This window comes from Vombatus ursinus, unplaced genomic scaffold (genome assembly GCF_900497805.2).
Source record: "Vombatus ursinus unplaced genomic scaffold, bare-nosed wombat genome assembly UNPS02014924.1, whole genome shotgun sequence".
NCBI classification, from domain to species: Eukaryota; Metazoa; Chordata; class Mammalia; order Diprotodontia; family Vombatidae; genus Vombatus; species Vombatus ursinus.
In genome coordinates this window covers 1,136,777-1,154,777 of record NW_020954702.1, presented here as the reverse complement: position 1 = coordinate 1,154,777, position 18,001 = coordinate 1,136,777, and positions in this window count along the sequence as shown.

Here is an 18,001-nt window from a genome sequence, read left to right as displayed (position 1 = left end):
CTGTAAAGGGGGAGGGATATAGTGGGAAATGTATGCAGTATCTAAAGATAAATATGAGTGGCAAGGTGAGTTAGGAGACCTTTGTTCTAGTCTTGGCTCTTCTACAAAGTATGGATATGATGTTAAGTAAGTAATTACTTCCTCACTTGTAAAATGAGGGATCTTGGACTCAATGATCTCCCAACTTTTAACATTCTATACTTTATACAACTTTTCCATGTCCTATTTTACCTTCTCTTTTCATTTCTCTCCACTTTTAAATTTCATTAATCACTTATGTAAAAAACTCACATAAAAATCCCTATTTTGAGATTGTTAGGATAATTTCTTCTTTCTAGTAACTGATAATTAAAATTATAAGTATAGGGATGGACAATTTTGTGAAGATGATATAAGTAAACTGAAAGTCACTTTCAGCATCCTTTAGCATGCCTCAGAGGTACCACTGCTAAGGAAAACTACAAAAGGACAAAGAAGAAATTAACTTTTAATTTCACACAAGCTACAACTGACAGAAATAGAGATGAGAATTTCTTGCAATATTCAACACAAGGTTATATATTAAACATCTTACTTCATTTAACTCATGAGAGATTTATTTTAAAAGATGTGCAACTATTCAAATATATTCTTAGGTAGGTTCTAGTCATGAAAACTGATAAGTTTTTGTGAGATCTTTTCAGTTCTAGTTTCAGTTAAAAAAATTCTACCTTAAATTATATGAGTGAACAAATAAGCAAATATTTTAGTTTTCTGTTTTGAATTATTTTCTTCCTAACTGTACTTTGGATTGAACTGGAGCATGTCCTGTGGATCATGCGTGAGGATGGACCTGTAGAGAGCATCCCATAGATGATTGTAGAACTGAACTGACTTCCCTTGACCACTTTCTAGACCAATGCTGATGGACTTAGTAATGATTCAGAAATACCTTTGTCTTCAGGATGGTAGCAAGAGGAGGGAGCTACATCAAATTGAATTGGCCACTGGCACAGTAGATCTTAAACGGAGTGACTCAACCCTCTGGTGCTCTTTTTCTTTCCTTCTGCTGAGGGTATAAGGATACTTGGGAGGCTCTCTCTTGGACTATCTTGAGAAATATCCCTCTCTTTCTGGCAGTCATGGCATGAATTCACATATATCAACTGGCACATGAACTTCATAGTCAACCCTGAGCCTGAACTTACGGCCCCTGAATGTCTCTCCTGCTTGTGTTTCTTTCTAAGCATAGACAATCGAACAGCATTAGATGCTTCCAGAAGACAGGAGCTCCCAGACCTTTCTATCAGAGTGGACTGGCAGCTGGGAAAGCTTTCTGCAATTACACTCTTCTCAAAGAAAATGATCATTGACAGACAAATGAGCTCAAACTATGCACTGACTTATTTGCTTTGCACCTGAAGGAAGTTATTCAGACTGTGTAAAAGCTGAAATATAGATGAAATGGCTATTCATCAGTCCTACAAGATATTTCATGATAAATATAAGCTATCATATCATCTTTGACAATGTGAGCTTATGAATATTTTGTGTTTTAAGCATTTCCCTTATAGTGCAGGACATAAACAGCTGTCCTATACCTGACCTATCTAGTACATTAAGTGCCTTTCTGATTCCTTTTAGGGTGAAACTAGACATAAGTCAAACATAAGGTTAAGTAATTTTCCCCAAGACTATAGGGGGTTTATAAAGACCCAAAGACAATCAGTAAGAACCTGAATTCTTTCTTTAGAGTTCAGGCTCCCTCATGACAGAGCTTAGTCTGCACAAGCTCAGAGCTGTGACCTCACAATAGGGTAAGGTGTCCCCAGACATCTGAGTCAGGGTTGGTTTGTTTTTATACAAGTTATCACTAACATTGTTTACATACTGATATATAACAATAATTAAAATAATTAATGGCAATTTTCTAACTGATTATTCTAACTTTATTTCTGAGGTCTAACCATATAGCAATTTATTTTTTGTAGTTCTATGAAATCATGAAAATATCAGCAAAGAACTTGTTTGGTTATCTAATTTACTTTCCACTAATGGATCTAATAATAATAATAATGATAATAATAATAGCTAGCATTTACATTGCTCTTTAAGGTTTACAAAAGTCTTTACAAATATTACCTCACTTGATGCTCATAACAACTCTGAGAGGTAGATGCTATTATTATCCCTATTTTACAGATAACGAAAAAGGCAGAAGGAGGTCAAATGACTTACACAGTTAATAAGTATCTGAGAGTAGAATTGAACTCGTCTTCTTCACTCTAGGTCCTAAATATATATGCCACTTAACTCTATGTAATCTACAATTATAGCTTGTAGGTTAGCACATGATATTTGCTGATAGATAAGCACTAACTAGTGTCATTGGATTAATTTTATAGGATATTCCAACCATGTATGAGTTGTTAAATTTAAGGCTAAATGACTACACTACTGACTTCACTAAATATTAAGTAGAAAAGCTTTTAAAATGGTTTATTGCCTTTATATAAAGTATTTCTTTTAATTAGCTTTTAATTAATTAACTTTTAATTAACACATCTATGTATCTAGCACTGGTATTTTTCCAGAGTTCCAGCACCACATCACCAACTGCTACTGAATATTTCAAACTGGAGATACCATAGGCATCTTGAACTCAACCTGTTCCAAAGAGAACTCATTATCTTTCTTCCCAAACTCACCAATCCTTTCAATCACAAAGGTTTGCTATCTAGGAGCCTTCCTTGAATCTTCACTTGCCTTCACTTAACTTCACATATCCAATCAGTGGCCAAGTCTTACAGATTCTACCTTCACAGCCTCTCTTACATTTCTCTCCTCACCACTGATACTGCCAAAGTGATATTTCTAAAGCAGAGGTGTGAGCATATCACCCCTTTCAGTGACTATTTTTTAACTCTAAGGTCAAATATAAGCTTCTCAGTGTATTTGTCTAGGCTTGTCATAGCTGAATTATTTCCCTTCATCCAATCTATGATCCAGCCAATGTATGTCATTTCCTCTCTCATCTTACCCAAATTATTCACTTTATATGTATTTTGTATATACTGTTGTAGCATATGTTCTGGAGCTATGATCCCAACTACCACTCACAGTGATGAGATAGGTCTCCAGAGTATGACTGTTATATCCTCTTAGAGCTCTAAAGGTTTTTGGGGGGGAGAAGGAAGGAGGGTGGCTTTCTTGTGCTATAGGTCACAGCCTGCAGCCTCCCTTCCAACCCCTCCAAGTAACCACCTATGATAATCAGTTGACATTAATTAGTTATAGATAAAACAGATATTTAGTACAGTGGTATAGCTTTACAAAACATTCCGTGCAATGTTTTGCAGGAGCAACACGCTCCTACAAATACATATCAAGTTCAGGGTAAATGGTTTCAAGCTTTAAGATTACATGTGGAAAAAAGTATCTCACAGTTTCTGGAAGTGCTTTCACTGGAGTCCTCAAGATGTTCACCTTGGGTATGATGCAGTTTTTCTTGCAGGCTCTTTTTAGAGGTTTGAATCTGCTTTCCTCATCTCACCCAGTATATCTTTGGCTCCTGGTGATAACACTCAACTGTTTCAAAGATGCTGCTATCACACCAATGCAAAGGTGAGAAGTTCAGAATCTTCCAGATTCTTCAAAGTTTAGCAGACCATCCACCAGCCAGGATGAGAAGGATTGGGGAAGAAACAAGGTGGAACAGAGGCTGAGACTCAGGTATTCGACCCTCAGCATCCCTTAGAGATCTCTTCTCAGGAGCAGCTCTTGTTTCCCTTAATAGGGGAATGAAGTCTTAGAGAATTAAATACACCATCAAAATGTGTCACATCATAAAGTACATCATCATAAATTGTCAGATACATAAAGTCCCTTACATGTATTCTTTAACCTGTGTTATAAAAATTTGGTGAAAAATGTGTGAATCATTCACCTTGGAGATAGAGCGAGTCCTTTGGTTAGCTTTAGAAAAACACTCTACGATAGGTAATTTAAGGCCATTTGTCCCATCATTTTTACCTCTAATACTGTAGCAAGCACTTCTTCTAGCAACTAGATAGACTTTTTTTAATGTATGTTTCTACCTGTAAAGTTTTAGGCAATGTTACATTGCTATAGTGCTTATTTGCAAAGAGTATATTAGGTCATGAAATGATGAAATGAAATGAACTCATTCTGAAAGGGCTATCAAACACCCATTTTACCAAATAAGGTAACAAGATTTCCTAATTTAAACTGAATTCTGCATAATGATTCTCTCTCTCTCTCTCACTCTCTCTCTCTCCCTCTCGCATTTGAAAGACTAGCTTAGATGTGAACATAATCCAGTTGCTTTAAAGTACTGACAAATTTCTTATTATGGATCCTGCCAATATAACAAAGACTCTTAGAGAGGACTTACATTCATTTCCATGTGTGATGGATTGAATACAACCCAGTATAGGCTGTAAAAAGAAGCCTTGTCATTGTGGTGCGCTAAGTAACATTCTGCTGTGCCCCCAGAACTGTGTGGATCTGGGATTCTATGCCCCTTGAACTGTGTTTGTCTTTAGCACTCTTTTCCCATTCATAAAATGAGACATTCAGAATATAAAAATGACTTTACTACAGTGTGTTGGGGGCACCATCTTGGGTTACAAACTCTACTTAGATAATCAATTAAAAGTCCTAGTTCCTTAATTTAATTTAGAACAATTTAACATATAAATCAATATTTTATAGATACTCTCAGTTTCACTTTACAAATTACCTTTCTATCTATGCCTAGCTCAAATTAAAGGTCTTCTGTCATTGAATAAAAAGGCTTTGTTTCCCAGTCCTTTTTTCACAGCCATTTACACATTTACTTGGTAGCTTCAAAACTAATTTTGTTTTATCCAAAGAATTTCTTTGAGTTGATACATCCTTTCCTGGCACAAAATTCAGGACAAGGAACCAAGAAGTCTGTTTTTGCCTACATTTATGAAATCCTCCTGCTTTCTCTAAAATACCCATTTCTTTACATTTTCCCCTTCCTTGTATGTTCCTGTCACTACTATCAGTAATTACTAACCCATTTGGGAGCATGAAACTTAATATGTAATTTTTGGTCTTTTCTTTATAGTACAAATATTAGCACATTTAAAACACAATTCCATATTGATCAATCTAGTTCTAATCAGATTAGTGTTGCTCAAGCCAGAGATCATTTTGGAGGAGAGATGGATTTTACCATATAAATTTGCTTTGTTTAACTCTATTGGAAGCAATTCTCTGTCCACTAGAGAAGTCAGGTAGTGCTGTTGAAATAAAGGGATTGTCATGTGTTTGTTAACTCCTTTCTCTAAGAACTAAATAGACCTCTATTGTTCAGCAGTCCTCATGTCATCGTGACCTGGGTGGAAACCATCTAACTAAGCTTTCCAAATTCCTGAGAACAGTGCTTTTAGAACTCTGGGTCCAACACTACCTAGTCAAAGTTAAGCAAGCTAAAGCAAATTTCAGTGAAGGGAACTAGATAGCCAACCTAAATAACTTACACAAAAGCAGAATTGTTCTAACAGAAACATGACTAACTACCTTTGTGACCTTGGACACTTCAACACTGAAATGTAGCTTCTTTATTTGTAGAATGACAAAGTTGAATGAACTGATCAGTAAGATCTCTTAGAACCCTAATTTTCTGTGATCCAATTGTAACCAAAAATTACTTTACTTTGTCCATATAAATGCACTGGTTGTGGATATATGCTCTTAAACCCACATAGACTCCCAGATCTTACTATGAATTATGAATTCATAATTAGCATTTTTCCCTAAAATGGCAAAAAAAGTATTGCTAACCTCATTTATGGCAAGGTAGTACTTGAATTATTATTATTATTATTATTATTTTGGTGAGGCAATTGGGGTTAAGTAACTTGCCCAGGGTCACACAGCTAGTAAGTGTCAAGTGTCTGAGGCCAGATTTGAACTCAGATACTCCTGACACCAAGGCCAGAGCTCTACCCACTGTGCCACCTGGCGGCCCTTTACTTGAATTATTTCAAACTACTACTTAAGGGCACTAAGTGGCACAGTGTATAGAGTATCAGGCCAAGACTCATCTTCCTGAAGTCAAATCTGGCATTAGACATTTACTAGCTATGTGACCCTGGGCAAGTCACTTAACCCTGTTTGCCTCAGTTTCCTCATCTGTAAAAATGAGCTAAACAAAGAAATGGCAAACCACTTCAGTATCTTTGCTAAGAAAACCCCAAAATGGGGTCATGAAGAGTTGAACAAGACTGAAAAATGACAGTACTTTTTTTTCTTTTTTTAAATTTATTTTGATTTATCAACAATCACTTCCATAAGTTTTTGAGTTTTAAATTTTTCTCCCCCTCCCTCCCCACCTCCCTCCCCAAGATGGTGTGCAATCTGATATAGGCTATACATATACATTCCTATTAAACATATTTTCCCATTAGTGATGTTGTAAATAAGAATTAGAACCAGTAGGAGGAACCACCAGAAAGAGGAAACAAAACACAACGGAAGAAAAAAAAATAGCAAATAGTATGCTTCAATCTGCATTCAAACTCCATAGTTCTTTCTTTGGATGTGGATAGCATTTTCCATCATGAGGCCTTTGGAGATGTCTTAGATCCTTGTATTGATGAGAAGGATTAAGTCTATCAATATTAGTACCTAACTGATTATGTTATTCCCTTCTTGAGCCAAATCTGATGAGAGTAAGGTTCAAACAATGCTTATCTCCCTCCCTTCTTTCCCTCTGCTATAATAGGTTTTTGTGCCTTTTCCTATAATGTAATTTACCCTTGTCTGCTTCCTCCTTTCCTTTTCTCTCAGTACATTTTCTTAGTTAGATCAGATTAATCCACTTACTTGGATCCATTTAACCCACTTGGTTAGATTTTTTTTTATAATTACATCAAAGTCAACTTATACTCATCCCCTTAACATGATGTAATAACAATACAGTTCTCAAGGGTTACAAGTGTCATCTTCCCTTGTAAGGATGTAAACAGTTTGCCCTTATTAATAATATGTTGTTTCTTTCTGTCCTGTTTACCTTTTTATGTCTCTCTTGAGTCTTGTATTTGAAGATCAAATTTTCTGTTGAGCTCTGGTTTTTTTTATCAGGAAGGTATGGAAGTCCCCTATTTCATTGAATAGCCATCTCCTCCCCTGAAAGGTTATGCTCATTTTTGCTGGGTAGTTGATCCTTGGTTGTAATCCAAGCTCCTTTGCCTTATGGAATATCATATTCCATGCCCTATGGTCTTTTAATGTAGAAGGTGCAAGGTCCTGTGTAATCCTGACTGTGGTTCCATTATATTTAAGTTGTTTCTTTCTGACTGCTTGCAATATTTTCTCTTTGACCTGGTAATTTTGGAATTTGGCTACTATATTCCTTGGCATTTTCAATTTGGGATCTCTTTCAGGATGTGATTGGTAGATTCTTTCTATGGCTATTTTGCTCTCTAGTTCTAGGACCTCAGGGAAGTTTTCCTTTATGATTTCCTGAAAGATACTATCCAGACTCTTTTATTTTTCATCGTGATTTTCAGGTAGACCAATAATTTTTAATTTGTCTCTCCTGGATCGATTTTCCAAGTCAGTTGTTTACCAATGAGGTATTTTACATTTTCATCTATTTTTTCATTCTTTTGTTTCTGTTTGACTGATTCTTGCTCTCTCATAGAGTCATTAGCTTCCATTTGCCCAATTCTAATTTTTAACAAATTGTTTTCTTCTATTAGATTTTGTACCTCCTTCTCCATTTGGCCAATTGTATTTTTAGGGACTTGTTTTCTTCCATGTACTTTTTTCTCAGTTGGCCAATTGTATTTTTTAAGGACTTGTTTTCTACAGTTAATTTTTGTCCTTCCTTTTCCAAACTATTGACTCTCTCTTGCATACCTCTCATTTCTTTTCCCATTTTTCTTCTACCTCTCTCATTTAACTTTTAAAATCCTTCTTGAGTTCTTCTAAAAAGGCTTCAGACCAGTTCATATTCCCTTTTGAGGTTTCAGATGTGGATTTATTGACAATGTTGTCTTCTTCAGAATTTCTGCCTTGATCTTCTCTCTTTCCATGATAAGAATCTATCATACATTTCTTTTTGCTCATGGTGTTTGTTTATTTCCTGGCCTTTAAAGAGATTGAGCTCTCATTCTGGGGAGCAGAAGGCACTGACCCAAGCTCCTTGTGTTGGGAGCCTAGGGTTTGGTCACTGGCTTTGTGTGCTGGGGATTCCAATGCTGGCAGTTGGAGGCTGTAGGATTCTGGAAGCTTGCCTGGTGTTGGGCTGGAATCAGCAACACTGGAACTCTAGGGGTAGGATTGGGTAGTGTGGCCCCTAGAGAGTTCCTGCTCCCTGGGGCCTTTCCTTCCTTTTGCTTTCTTCAGTAACTTTCAGATGGATGTTGCGGGATATTTATCTGCCTGGAGTCCCTTAGAGTGCTGCTTCCCTAGTTTTGCTGAGGCACTGGGAGACCCAGTTGCTGTAGAATGCCTAGGCACCTGGTGGTTTTCAAAGCTGGTTTCCACCAGTTCCCCCACCTTCACTGAGGCACTTGGGGGTCCAGGTGTTAGTGTTTGCCTGCTCCATCACCTGGGTTTCAGAATCTCTTTCTCGTATGCTGAGGTAGGGCTTTCCACAAGCTTGCTGTAACACCTGCTGTTCTGTGCTGCTCACCTTCCCCCAGGGCAAAAGGGGCCTTTCCAGTTAATCCCTCAAGCTACTTGGGCTACTGGACTGCTGCACCCCATCTTTCTTCTGGTTCAGCTGTTCCAGGGTTTTACCTGTGGCGATATTTTCTGGGCTTTCAGAGGTTAATAAGAGAGGGTAAGAGTGACTTCTTACTCTGCCATCTTGGCTCCTGGTAGTGGAACAACAACAGTACTTTGAAAATAGTATTGCAATACCTCTTCAAAGAAAATTAAGACACTTTAGAAAAGAAGGCCAATTCTATTATCCTTTCCATGGTCTCAAGTGTCTCTACACAAATGCCCAAAGTTTAGAAAATAAACAAGCGGAACTAGGCATCCTATTGCAGGGAGGCAAATTTGACCTTACAGATATCACTGATACTTGGGATGAAATCTGATCATCATCATCCCTGCTACCATGGTATATTTCTCCTCTCCTTCTCAGATAAACTTTTTAAGAAATCAGTCTACACTAGGAGTCTACACTTTTATTCTCATTAAATTCTAAATTATTCTGTAATTTGGCTTCTGACCTCATCATTCAACTGAAACTGACCTCTTTAAAGTTATCAATCATTTCTTAATTACTAAATCTAATTGGGGAGGGGTGGGGGAGGATGGGTAGAGAATATGACAGAGAAAAGCCAGAAAGTTGCCTGAGCTCTCTCCAGTTTCCTTCAGAAACAAAATTAAATCAAGCCTCTAAACAGATTGTGGAGCAACAGAACCTACAAAAACATGGAGTGAAATAGTTTTCTAACATAAGATAACTTGGAGGGACTTCAGGAAAGGTCTGTCTCACTTGGGTAGAAAGGAAGCACAACCCAGCACAGACAGTGTCCAGGCAAGCCAGTGGGAGGTTATTAACCACAGCACAGATCAGCAACTGAGGCCCCTTGGTTCTGGCTCAGCAGTCACAGAAGGCCTCCAGCCCCAGCACAAAAGGCAAATTGCTAGCCCCAGAACCTAGGGCACAACATGCACAATTAGGCTCTCTTATTCATCAAACCAGTCCTCAGTTTCCTTTGTTGGTTCTTCAACCATGTCATGTTCACCAAATGTGGGTATCTCCCCAAAGTTCTGTCCTGAACCTTCTTCTGTTAATGATCTAAACTCCAATAGATTCAATTATTATACCTATGTAATAGATTTCCAAATTTATAGATCCAACCCTAGTCTCTCTGCTGAGTTAAGTCCACACATGTCTAACTATCTCTTAGACATCTTGAATTTGATGTCCTGGGCAAACTCAAACTCAACATGCCCCAAACTGAACTTATCCCTTCCCCCAAAACCTCTTTCAGCACAAACTTAAAGACTGACTAAACTATGTTGAGGGTAACCAACAGGCATCAAACCTGTTGGTGAGATAGGGGGATGTTTACCCCCAAGCATGTAAAGACTTCTCCTAAGAGAATGGAAAGATGAGAACAATTTGTTCCAATGTCCATGAAAGGTAGCTGAAGCAGGTACTATGGGATGCCTAGAGCTTGGCTAGACATCCAAGATGCCAAGGTCATCCACTGCATCCTGGGCCATCACCAGTCATCCTGACTTTTGTTTTGCCACTGGACTTCAAAGATTCTGAAAGAGAGAGTGAGATTAAAGACTTTCTACAGCTCTGCCTCACTTAAATCCAATTTATGAGCAAGTCAAGACCTGACTCCATGATGTCATTGGTCCTTTTCAAAATGAGAGAATGAAAAACACCTATGTAACCACAAAAGTGCCACAACAGGTTTGGCCTCATGATCCAAATGACAAGATTTAAAGAACCTGAATTCATAGTAATTCTACTTTTAGAAGCTTCTTGTGTCTTTACCAGTATAAAGTCTTCTTACAGATTGGGTAGTACAAGACTTATCAGAAGGGCTATTATATCTAGATAATTTAGACATTGTCTTCCCTATTATAATAGATGTTCCTTAAGGTCAGGGATTATGATTTAGTTTGGTTTGGTTTTACTTTTCTTTGAATCCCAAATAATTAGCACAATACCTATCAAGTAGTAAGCACTTAATAACTTAATAACCTGTTGACTGAATAAGAAAGGCCAGATAAGAGAAGATAAACAGAAGAGTGTGACAAACTCCTACAAAAATGGTGTAACAAACAATAATACTCAGAATGAGCTGATATGGGAAACTAAGGACAACAGAAAGAGGGTTTGTCTGTATTGGGAGAGAAAGGAGATCAAAGGAGGGAGGAGAACTTTATTTGGTACGGATGGGACAGTGAAAATTGACAACAGAGAAAAGGTGGACCTGCTCATTTTAATTTGTTTCTATTTTCTTTGTAAAAGAGAATGACCTTTACACTGAAAATGAGAGAACAAAATGACTAACAAAGGAATTGATATTCAGATAAGTTAGGAGATTGTAGGAGAGCAACTAGCTATCATTGATAAATTCAAGTAATCTAGTCCAGAAGAATGATATTCTCAGGTCCTGAAAGAATTGGCAAATGTGACTGCTGAAGATCCTGTTAGTAATATTTGAAGTATCAGGGAATGTGGGAGAGGTACCACAATGTCGGAGAATGGTTAATGTTGTCTTGGCTTCCAAAAACAGAACGAGAACAGGACCTGAAAAATATAGGCCAATGAGCTTCAATTTGGTTCCAGGGAAAATTCTAGAATGGATTATAAGAAGATGATTGGTGAAGATCTAGATAAGAAAGCAGTGGCTACAAAGAGCAGATATAGTTTAATTAAGAATAGGTTGTGCCATATTAAACCTCATTTCCTTGGTAGTTTGATTAATATGGCACCAAATCTGTAAATTAGTTTGGGTAATAATGGCATTTTTATCATACTTGCCCAGCCCAACCATGAAAAATTAATCTCTCTCCAATTATTTAAGTCTTCCTTATTTATTAAAATCTTCTTTTGTTTATTTGTAAAAGTCCTGGGGATATTTTCGCAGATGAACTCCCAGATATTTTTACTTTCTGTCACATATCCCCCCCACCCAGGAACATGAGCAGATATTCTATTCTTGCCCTCTGCAAAACCACATGGAAACCTGAGTATGCACAGATATCCTTTGCCTGCTGCTAGCTATATATGACTCAACACTGGGCTGATTGCAATTCCCAAGATTGCTTGTACAACTGAAAAAAGCTTTTGAAACAAGAAGGGTGCCACACCAGGGAGAAGAAGAAGCAACAACCAATTGTTAATTCTCTTGGAGACAGCACTTTTGAGCAGATGTGACTCCATTGGGAGGTAGAGAAAGGAAGAGCACTTCACTACCCTGGAATGATGGCAATTCTAGGGACTGCTAGTCCCTGTCCCCAAGTAGAACATGGACTCAAGTATCCAGGCTTGTATTAGAGAATGACTTATTTAGCCCTTTGTATTTCTTTTCTTGTAGTTTGGACTTATAAATACTGAAAAGTCCTGGAAAGCTTGAAGGTGCTAGTAACAAGCACCTATTAGAATGGTTGCAGCAGAATCAGGCTTGCAATAAGGAAAGTGTTGGCATCACATAGGGAGACACCCCACCCCACCCAAAAAAACAGGTGGATCTCACTTGGTATGTGTTTGGAATGTGCTCAATGGAAATGAAATGTGAACTGGCTAATTAGAATCCTTGCAAAAACATCACATTCCAAAAACCTTGAATGTTACTAGTAGTAATAGGCTACTAAATTCTGTTGTAATCATTCTATGATTCTTTATTGCTTTTTCTGTGGGAGAATAAAATATTTGTTCTATAACTGTCATGTTTATACATTGAGAACGTTTTAACTTTCCTTTTTAGTCAAGACTTCCAAATAGTAACCATTTCTATATTTGGCAACTTTATAAGTAGCAACTTTCCTTGGGTTGTGGGAGGGGAGAAGTGAAGAGTCAATAAATGTGAAATTTGGGGAGCCTACATCTTCCGTTGAGAACTCAAGTAGCCCCACATCAATGAACCCAGGGAAAATCTTAATGTCAGCTAAAAGACAGAGATTGGTGAAGGTCACCAGTCCATGTGGTCTCAGCTTAATTAGACATTATGATGAACTTCTATAGTTACTTTAAATGGAATTTTTTTCTACAATTTCTACTGTATTTTCTTAGTAGTATATAGAAAAGGTATTAAGTTTCATAGTTTTATTTTATATCTTGAAAGGAAGTATGGCTTGGTACATAATGGTTCTTGAAATGTGTTCTTCCCCTTCAACTTCAATTTCAGTATGCCAATCAATTTCTTACTGAATTTAGACTTTGATATCTTTATGCTCAATGTGGCTTGGAAGAGGGATCCTTGAGGAGATCATAGTATTTATAGGTATCACCTTCTTCCATTGGTTTGATATGACCTTCAGATTTAATATCTAAAACTTTAGTCTCAATCTTTCTTTGATATACATGAAAAATTTTAAACTTATCTAGACCAAATGAAATTTCAAGACCATTGAAGAAAGATTCCATGGGATAAAGAAGCTGCTTAATGTGGTTTTTCAGAGTAGATATATAATTTGATATCATCTGTGTATATCAAGTGATTAAGATGTTTTGTTTCAGCTCTCCCTTTAATTTGGAAGCCATCTACTTTTATTGAAGAGAAATGGTCATGGAATTGAGCTAGGGCTTAAACTTTCTTTTCTGAAAATATATTCATCTTACCATCTTAATGTTCATGGCATATTTTTAGATAAAGAACAGTTTTTCATGTGGACATCAGAATCTTTAACATTCTCATTATATTTGAATCTATTATTGAAATTCACAGCACATGAATAAATGCTGAGAATATAACAAAGACAACAACTCTATATAAAAGATAGTATAAAAGTCATGATGCTTTCAGGCAGATTGTTCAACAATTACTGAATCAATAATAAATTGTTCTTTACACCCTCAGGAGTTTGGGGCATATCCTCTTTACTTCTCCTGGTTTATTAAAAAAAAGTTTGTAGATAAATGTTAATGATACAAACTATACATAAAATACACATATATAAAATAATTGTATAATTTATGTAATTATATAATAGATATAGCTTATATATTATATAATTTATATACATACATAAAATATTTTGCATACATAAAATAAACACATAAATCGCCTATGTTTGGAGGAGTCATTAGTCTTCTCATCTTTTCATTCATCTGTGAAGAAAGGTAGGCTAAAGCTTATGTGTGAGAGGAAGCTAATGAAGTGTTTTGCTAATAATTCATGAATCACTGTGAATCATTTTTGGCAATAATTACAGATCTTATCTGACCCCTCTGCTCTTTAGTTTTGCAGAGAGGCTAGAGTTTCAGTCACTTCCATTCACATAATTATTCTATGGTTCATTATATTAACAGTGCCCAAGCTTTCTGTTTCTCATTCAAATAAATTTCTGGTTTTATTGTATTTAACTTCTTACAATTATAATAGGAATTTCCCACAACCTCCTTTTTTGAAGATTCTCTTGCACTTCTGTTTTCTTTACCTTTCAAGCTTCTTTAATAAAGTTTTTTTTAAAATTACATTTCATTGTTTGTTTTATTGTTTTTGCTGCCTTGACTCTTTAACTTTTGGATTTTTGCTTTCAATTACTGATTAAGGGAATCAAGAATTTCAGTTATAATTTCTGGTTGTCTTTCTGTGTGTTTTCTTTTTTCTACTGCATGTAAAAATTTTCTTTTGTCTGTGGCAAGTTGTCTACTGTATGTATGAATTCACCCTGAGGGCCTCGGGTCCAGGATCTAGTGAAGAAAGAACGTTCTCAGTCTGCATAGTGCTAATTATACCTTTACTGGGAATTATCAAAACACTCAGGAATCAGGAATACATGAAGAAAAACTAGATTCAATAGTAGTTACAGGCCCCACAGAGGCTCCTCATGGGCCTGATATTGGCAGCCTTGTGAATGGTAGTGATCTTACCAAGTCAGATGATTATCAGCCCTCCCACCTGTAATTGTTTATTTTTTTCCTGCAATTACTTTTTACTTCAAATGTCTGATGTCAGGTCAGCCCTGAGGTTTCTTGGGTAATTATCAAAATAAGGTTGATGGGACTTGTAACTGCTTGTCTTTGGATTTTCACCATCTTCTATTTATAACCTTATACTTTTGGATTTCTACCTCCCCACCCTTTTTCAACCATATTTCCCTATTCCTGCCTAGCTAAAGACTTACTAGCCCCACTGTCCTTGTGGTAATTCCTTATTCTAGATCTGTATAGGCATAGAAATCAAGATTTAGAGTGGGTCTTAGCAGAGTCTGGCCAAAGACCACTCCAGCATACTGCCTTGGTTTTGCTCATTGGTGGACATCTCATGACCAGACCACAAATGTTACCTTACCCTACTTACCACGTTATATTCTCACCTTAAGGCACAAGAAATATATCCCTGGATGGTAGTCATGTGCTCACACCAGAAGACATTATTCTCTTTTATCAATATTCATCAATATTACTATAGTTTATAGCTGCCACCATATCTCAATGCCAAGAGTCAATCTTGGGATCTATAATGGTGATGATAAGGATGAAAACAAATCTGAAATTAACCATGCCCCTTGCCTGATGTTTGTCTCTCAGGTACAGGCTATCATCTTGTCCTCTCTTCTTCCCAAATCATTTCTGTATTATTGGGACTTCCTGCAATTACTTCCTTCTTCCTCAGGGACCTCCCTGTTGGAGGAAGAACCAAACTCTATGTCCAATACTTTTCAATCTCATAAGTCATTGTTTAGAGTATTACCCACAATCACCCAAGGACTTGAAGAAGAATCAGCTAAGTTGTCTCTCCTACTTAAATCTCTCTAGTCATCCTATTACATAACAGTGTTTCCTGGATCTAATCAGGCTCTATTGTTATCTCTCCAAGAGCCCTCTTTTGGTTTGCCAATTGTGACCAAACCTAGACTTATCCAAACTATCCCTGTGGAAAATATATTTTAAAATTAGAGGTATTTTTCATGTGTCTTGTACAGAAATAGTTGTCCCTTGAAGTACTGCTGTCCAATCAGGATCCCCCTAAAGTGGTGACCTTCAGAATGAAAAAAGGAAAGTCAGAATATACTGGCATTACGTCTGTACTAGATGAGTTGAAAGTAAATTCTGTGCATATATTATCTCTGGGAAGAATCACCCAATCACTACCTGCCCTTATACTCTCATGTCTGAGGGCTATTCTTTTTTTTTTTAATCAATAAGTTTATTTATTTTTAGTTTTCAACATTTACTTCCACAAGATTTTGAGTTCCAAATTTTCACCCCATCTCGCCCCTACCCCACTCCAAGATGGCATGCATTCTGAATACCCCTTCCCCCTTGTCTGCCTTCCCTTCTATTTCTTACCCCCTTCTCTTATCCCCTTCCCCTTCTATTTTCTTGTAGAGCAGGATAGATTTCTGTACCCCATTTCCTGTATTTCTTATTTCCCAGTTGCATGTGAAAACTTTTTTTAAACATGTATTTTTAAAACTTTGGGTTCCAAATTTTCTCCCTTCCTCCCTCCCCACCCACCCTCATTGTAAAGGCAAGCAACTCAATATAGGCTATACATGTGCAGTTATGCAAAACACTTCCATAGTAGACATGCTGTGAAAAACTAATTCTATTACCCTTAATCCTATCCTGCCCCCCCATTTATTCTATTCTTTCTTTTGACAGAAGTATTTGCTTCTGATTACCCCCTTTCCCAATCTGCCCTACTGTCTATCATCCCCCTACTCTCTTTTTCCCTTCCCTCCCTATTTTCTTGTAGGGTAAGACAGATTTCCATACCCAATTGAGTGTGTATGTTATTCCCTCCTTAAGTCAAATTCTATTAGAATAAGATTCACTCATTCCCTCTCACCTTCCCCTGTTTCCCCTTCACTGTAAGAGCCTTGCTTTTTCTGTTTTTTGTGAGATAATGTACCCCGTTCTTTGTCCCTTTCTCTTTCTCCTAGTATAATCCTCTCTCACCCCTTAATTTTATTCTCCAAATAGGACCCCTTCATCTTCAACTAACCCTGTGCCCTCTATCTATCTATCTATCATCTATCTATCTATCTATCTATCTATCTATCTATCTATCTATACACACATATAATTTTTTCCCTCCAACTACCCTAATACTGACAAAGGTCTCATGAGTTACAAATATCATCTTTCCATGCAGAAAGGTAAACAGTTCAACCTTAATAAGTCTCTTATGATTTCTCTTTCTTGTTTCCCTCCTCATGTTCCACTTGAGTCTTGTATTGGAAAGTCAAATTTTCTATTCAGCTCTGGTCTTTTCATCAAGAATGTTTGAAAGTCCTCTACTTCATTGAATGACCATTTTTATCCCCTGAAGGAGTATATTCAGTTTTGCTGGGTAGGTGATTCTTGGTTGTAACCCTATCTCCTTTGCCCTCCAGAATATTATATTCCATGCCCTGCAGTCCCTTAATGTAGAAGCTGCTAAATCTTGTGTTATCCTGATTGTGTTTCCACAATATTTGAATTGTTTCTTTCTGGCTGCTTGTAATATTTTCTCCTTGACCTGGGAACTCTGGAATTTGGCTACAATATTCCTAGGAGTTTTCCTTTGGGGATCTCTTTCAGGAGGAGATTGGTGGATTCTTTCAATTTCTATTTTGCCCTCCGCTTCTAGAATATCAGGGCAGCTTTCCTTGATCATTTCTTGAAAGATGATGTCCAGGCTCTTTTTTTGATCATGGCTTTCAGATAGTCCAATAATTTTTAAATTCTCTCTCCTGGATCTGCTTTCCAGGTCAGTTGTTTTTCCAATGAGATATTTCACATTGTTTTCTAATTTTTCATTCTTTTGGATTTGTTTTACAGTGTCTTGATTTCTCATAAAGTCACTAGCTTCCAATTGCTCTATTCTAATTTTTAAGGAAGTATTTTCTTCAGTAATCTTTTGGACTTCCTTTTCCATTTGGCCAGTTTCATTTTTTAGGGCATTCTTCTTTTCATCGGCTTTTTGAACCTCTTTTGCCATTTGGATTAGGCTATTTTTTAGGGTGCTATTTTCTTCAGTATTTTTTTTGGGTCTCCTTTAGCAAGCTGTTGACTTGCTTTTCATGATTTTCTTGCATCACTCTCATTTCTCTTTCCAGTTTTTCCTCCACTTCTCTTACTTGCTTCTCAAAATCCCTTTTGAGCTCTTCCAAGGCCTGGGACTGATTCATATTTTTCTCAGAGGCTTTGGATGTAGGAGCTTTGACTTTGTTGTCTTCTTCCGGTTGTATGTTTTGATCTTCTTTGTCGCCTAAGTAAGATAATATAGTCTGATTCTTTTTGTGCTGCTTCCTCATGATCCCAACCAATTACTTGAGTTTTAAACTCTTTGTTAAGGTAAGAGTGAAGAATGTGGAGTACAAG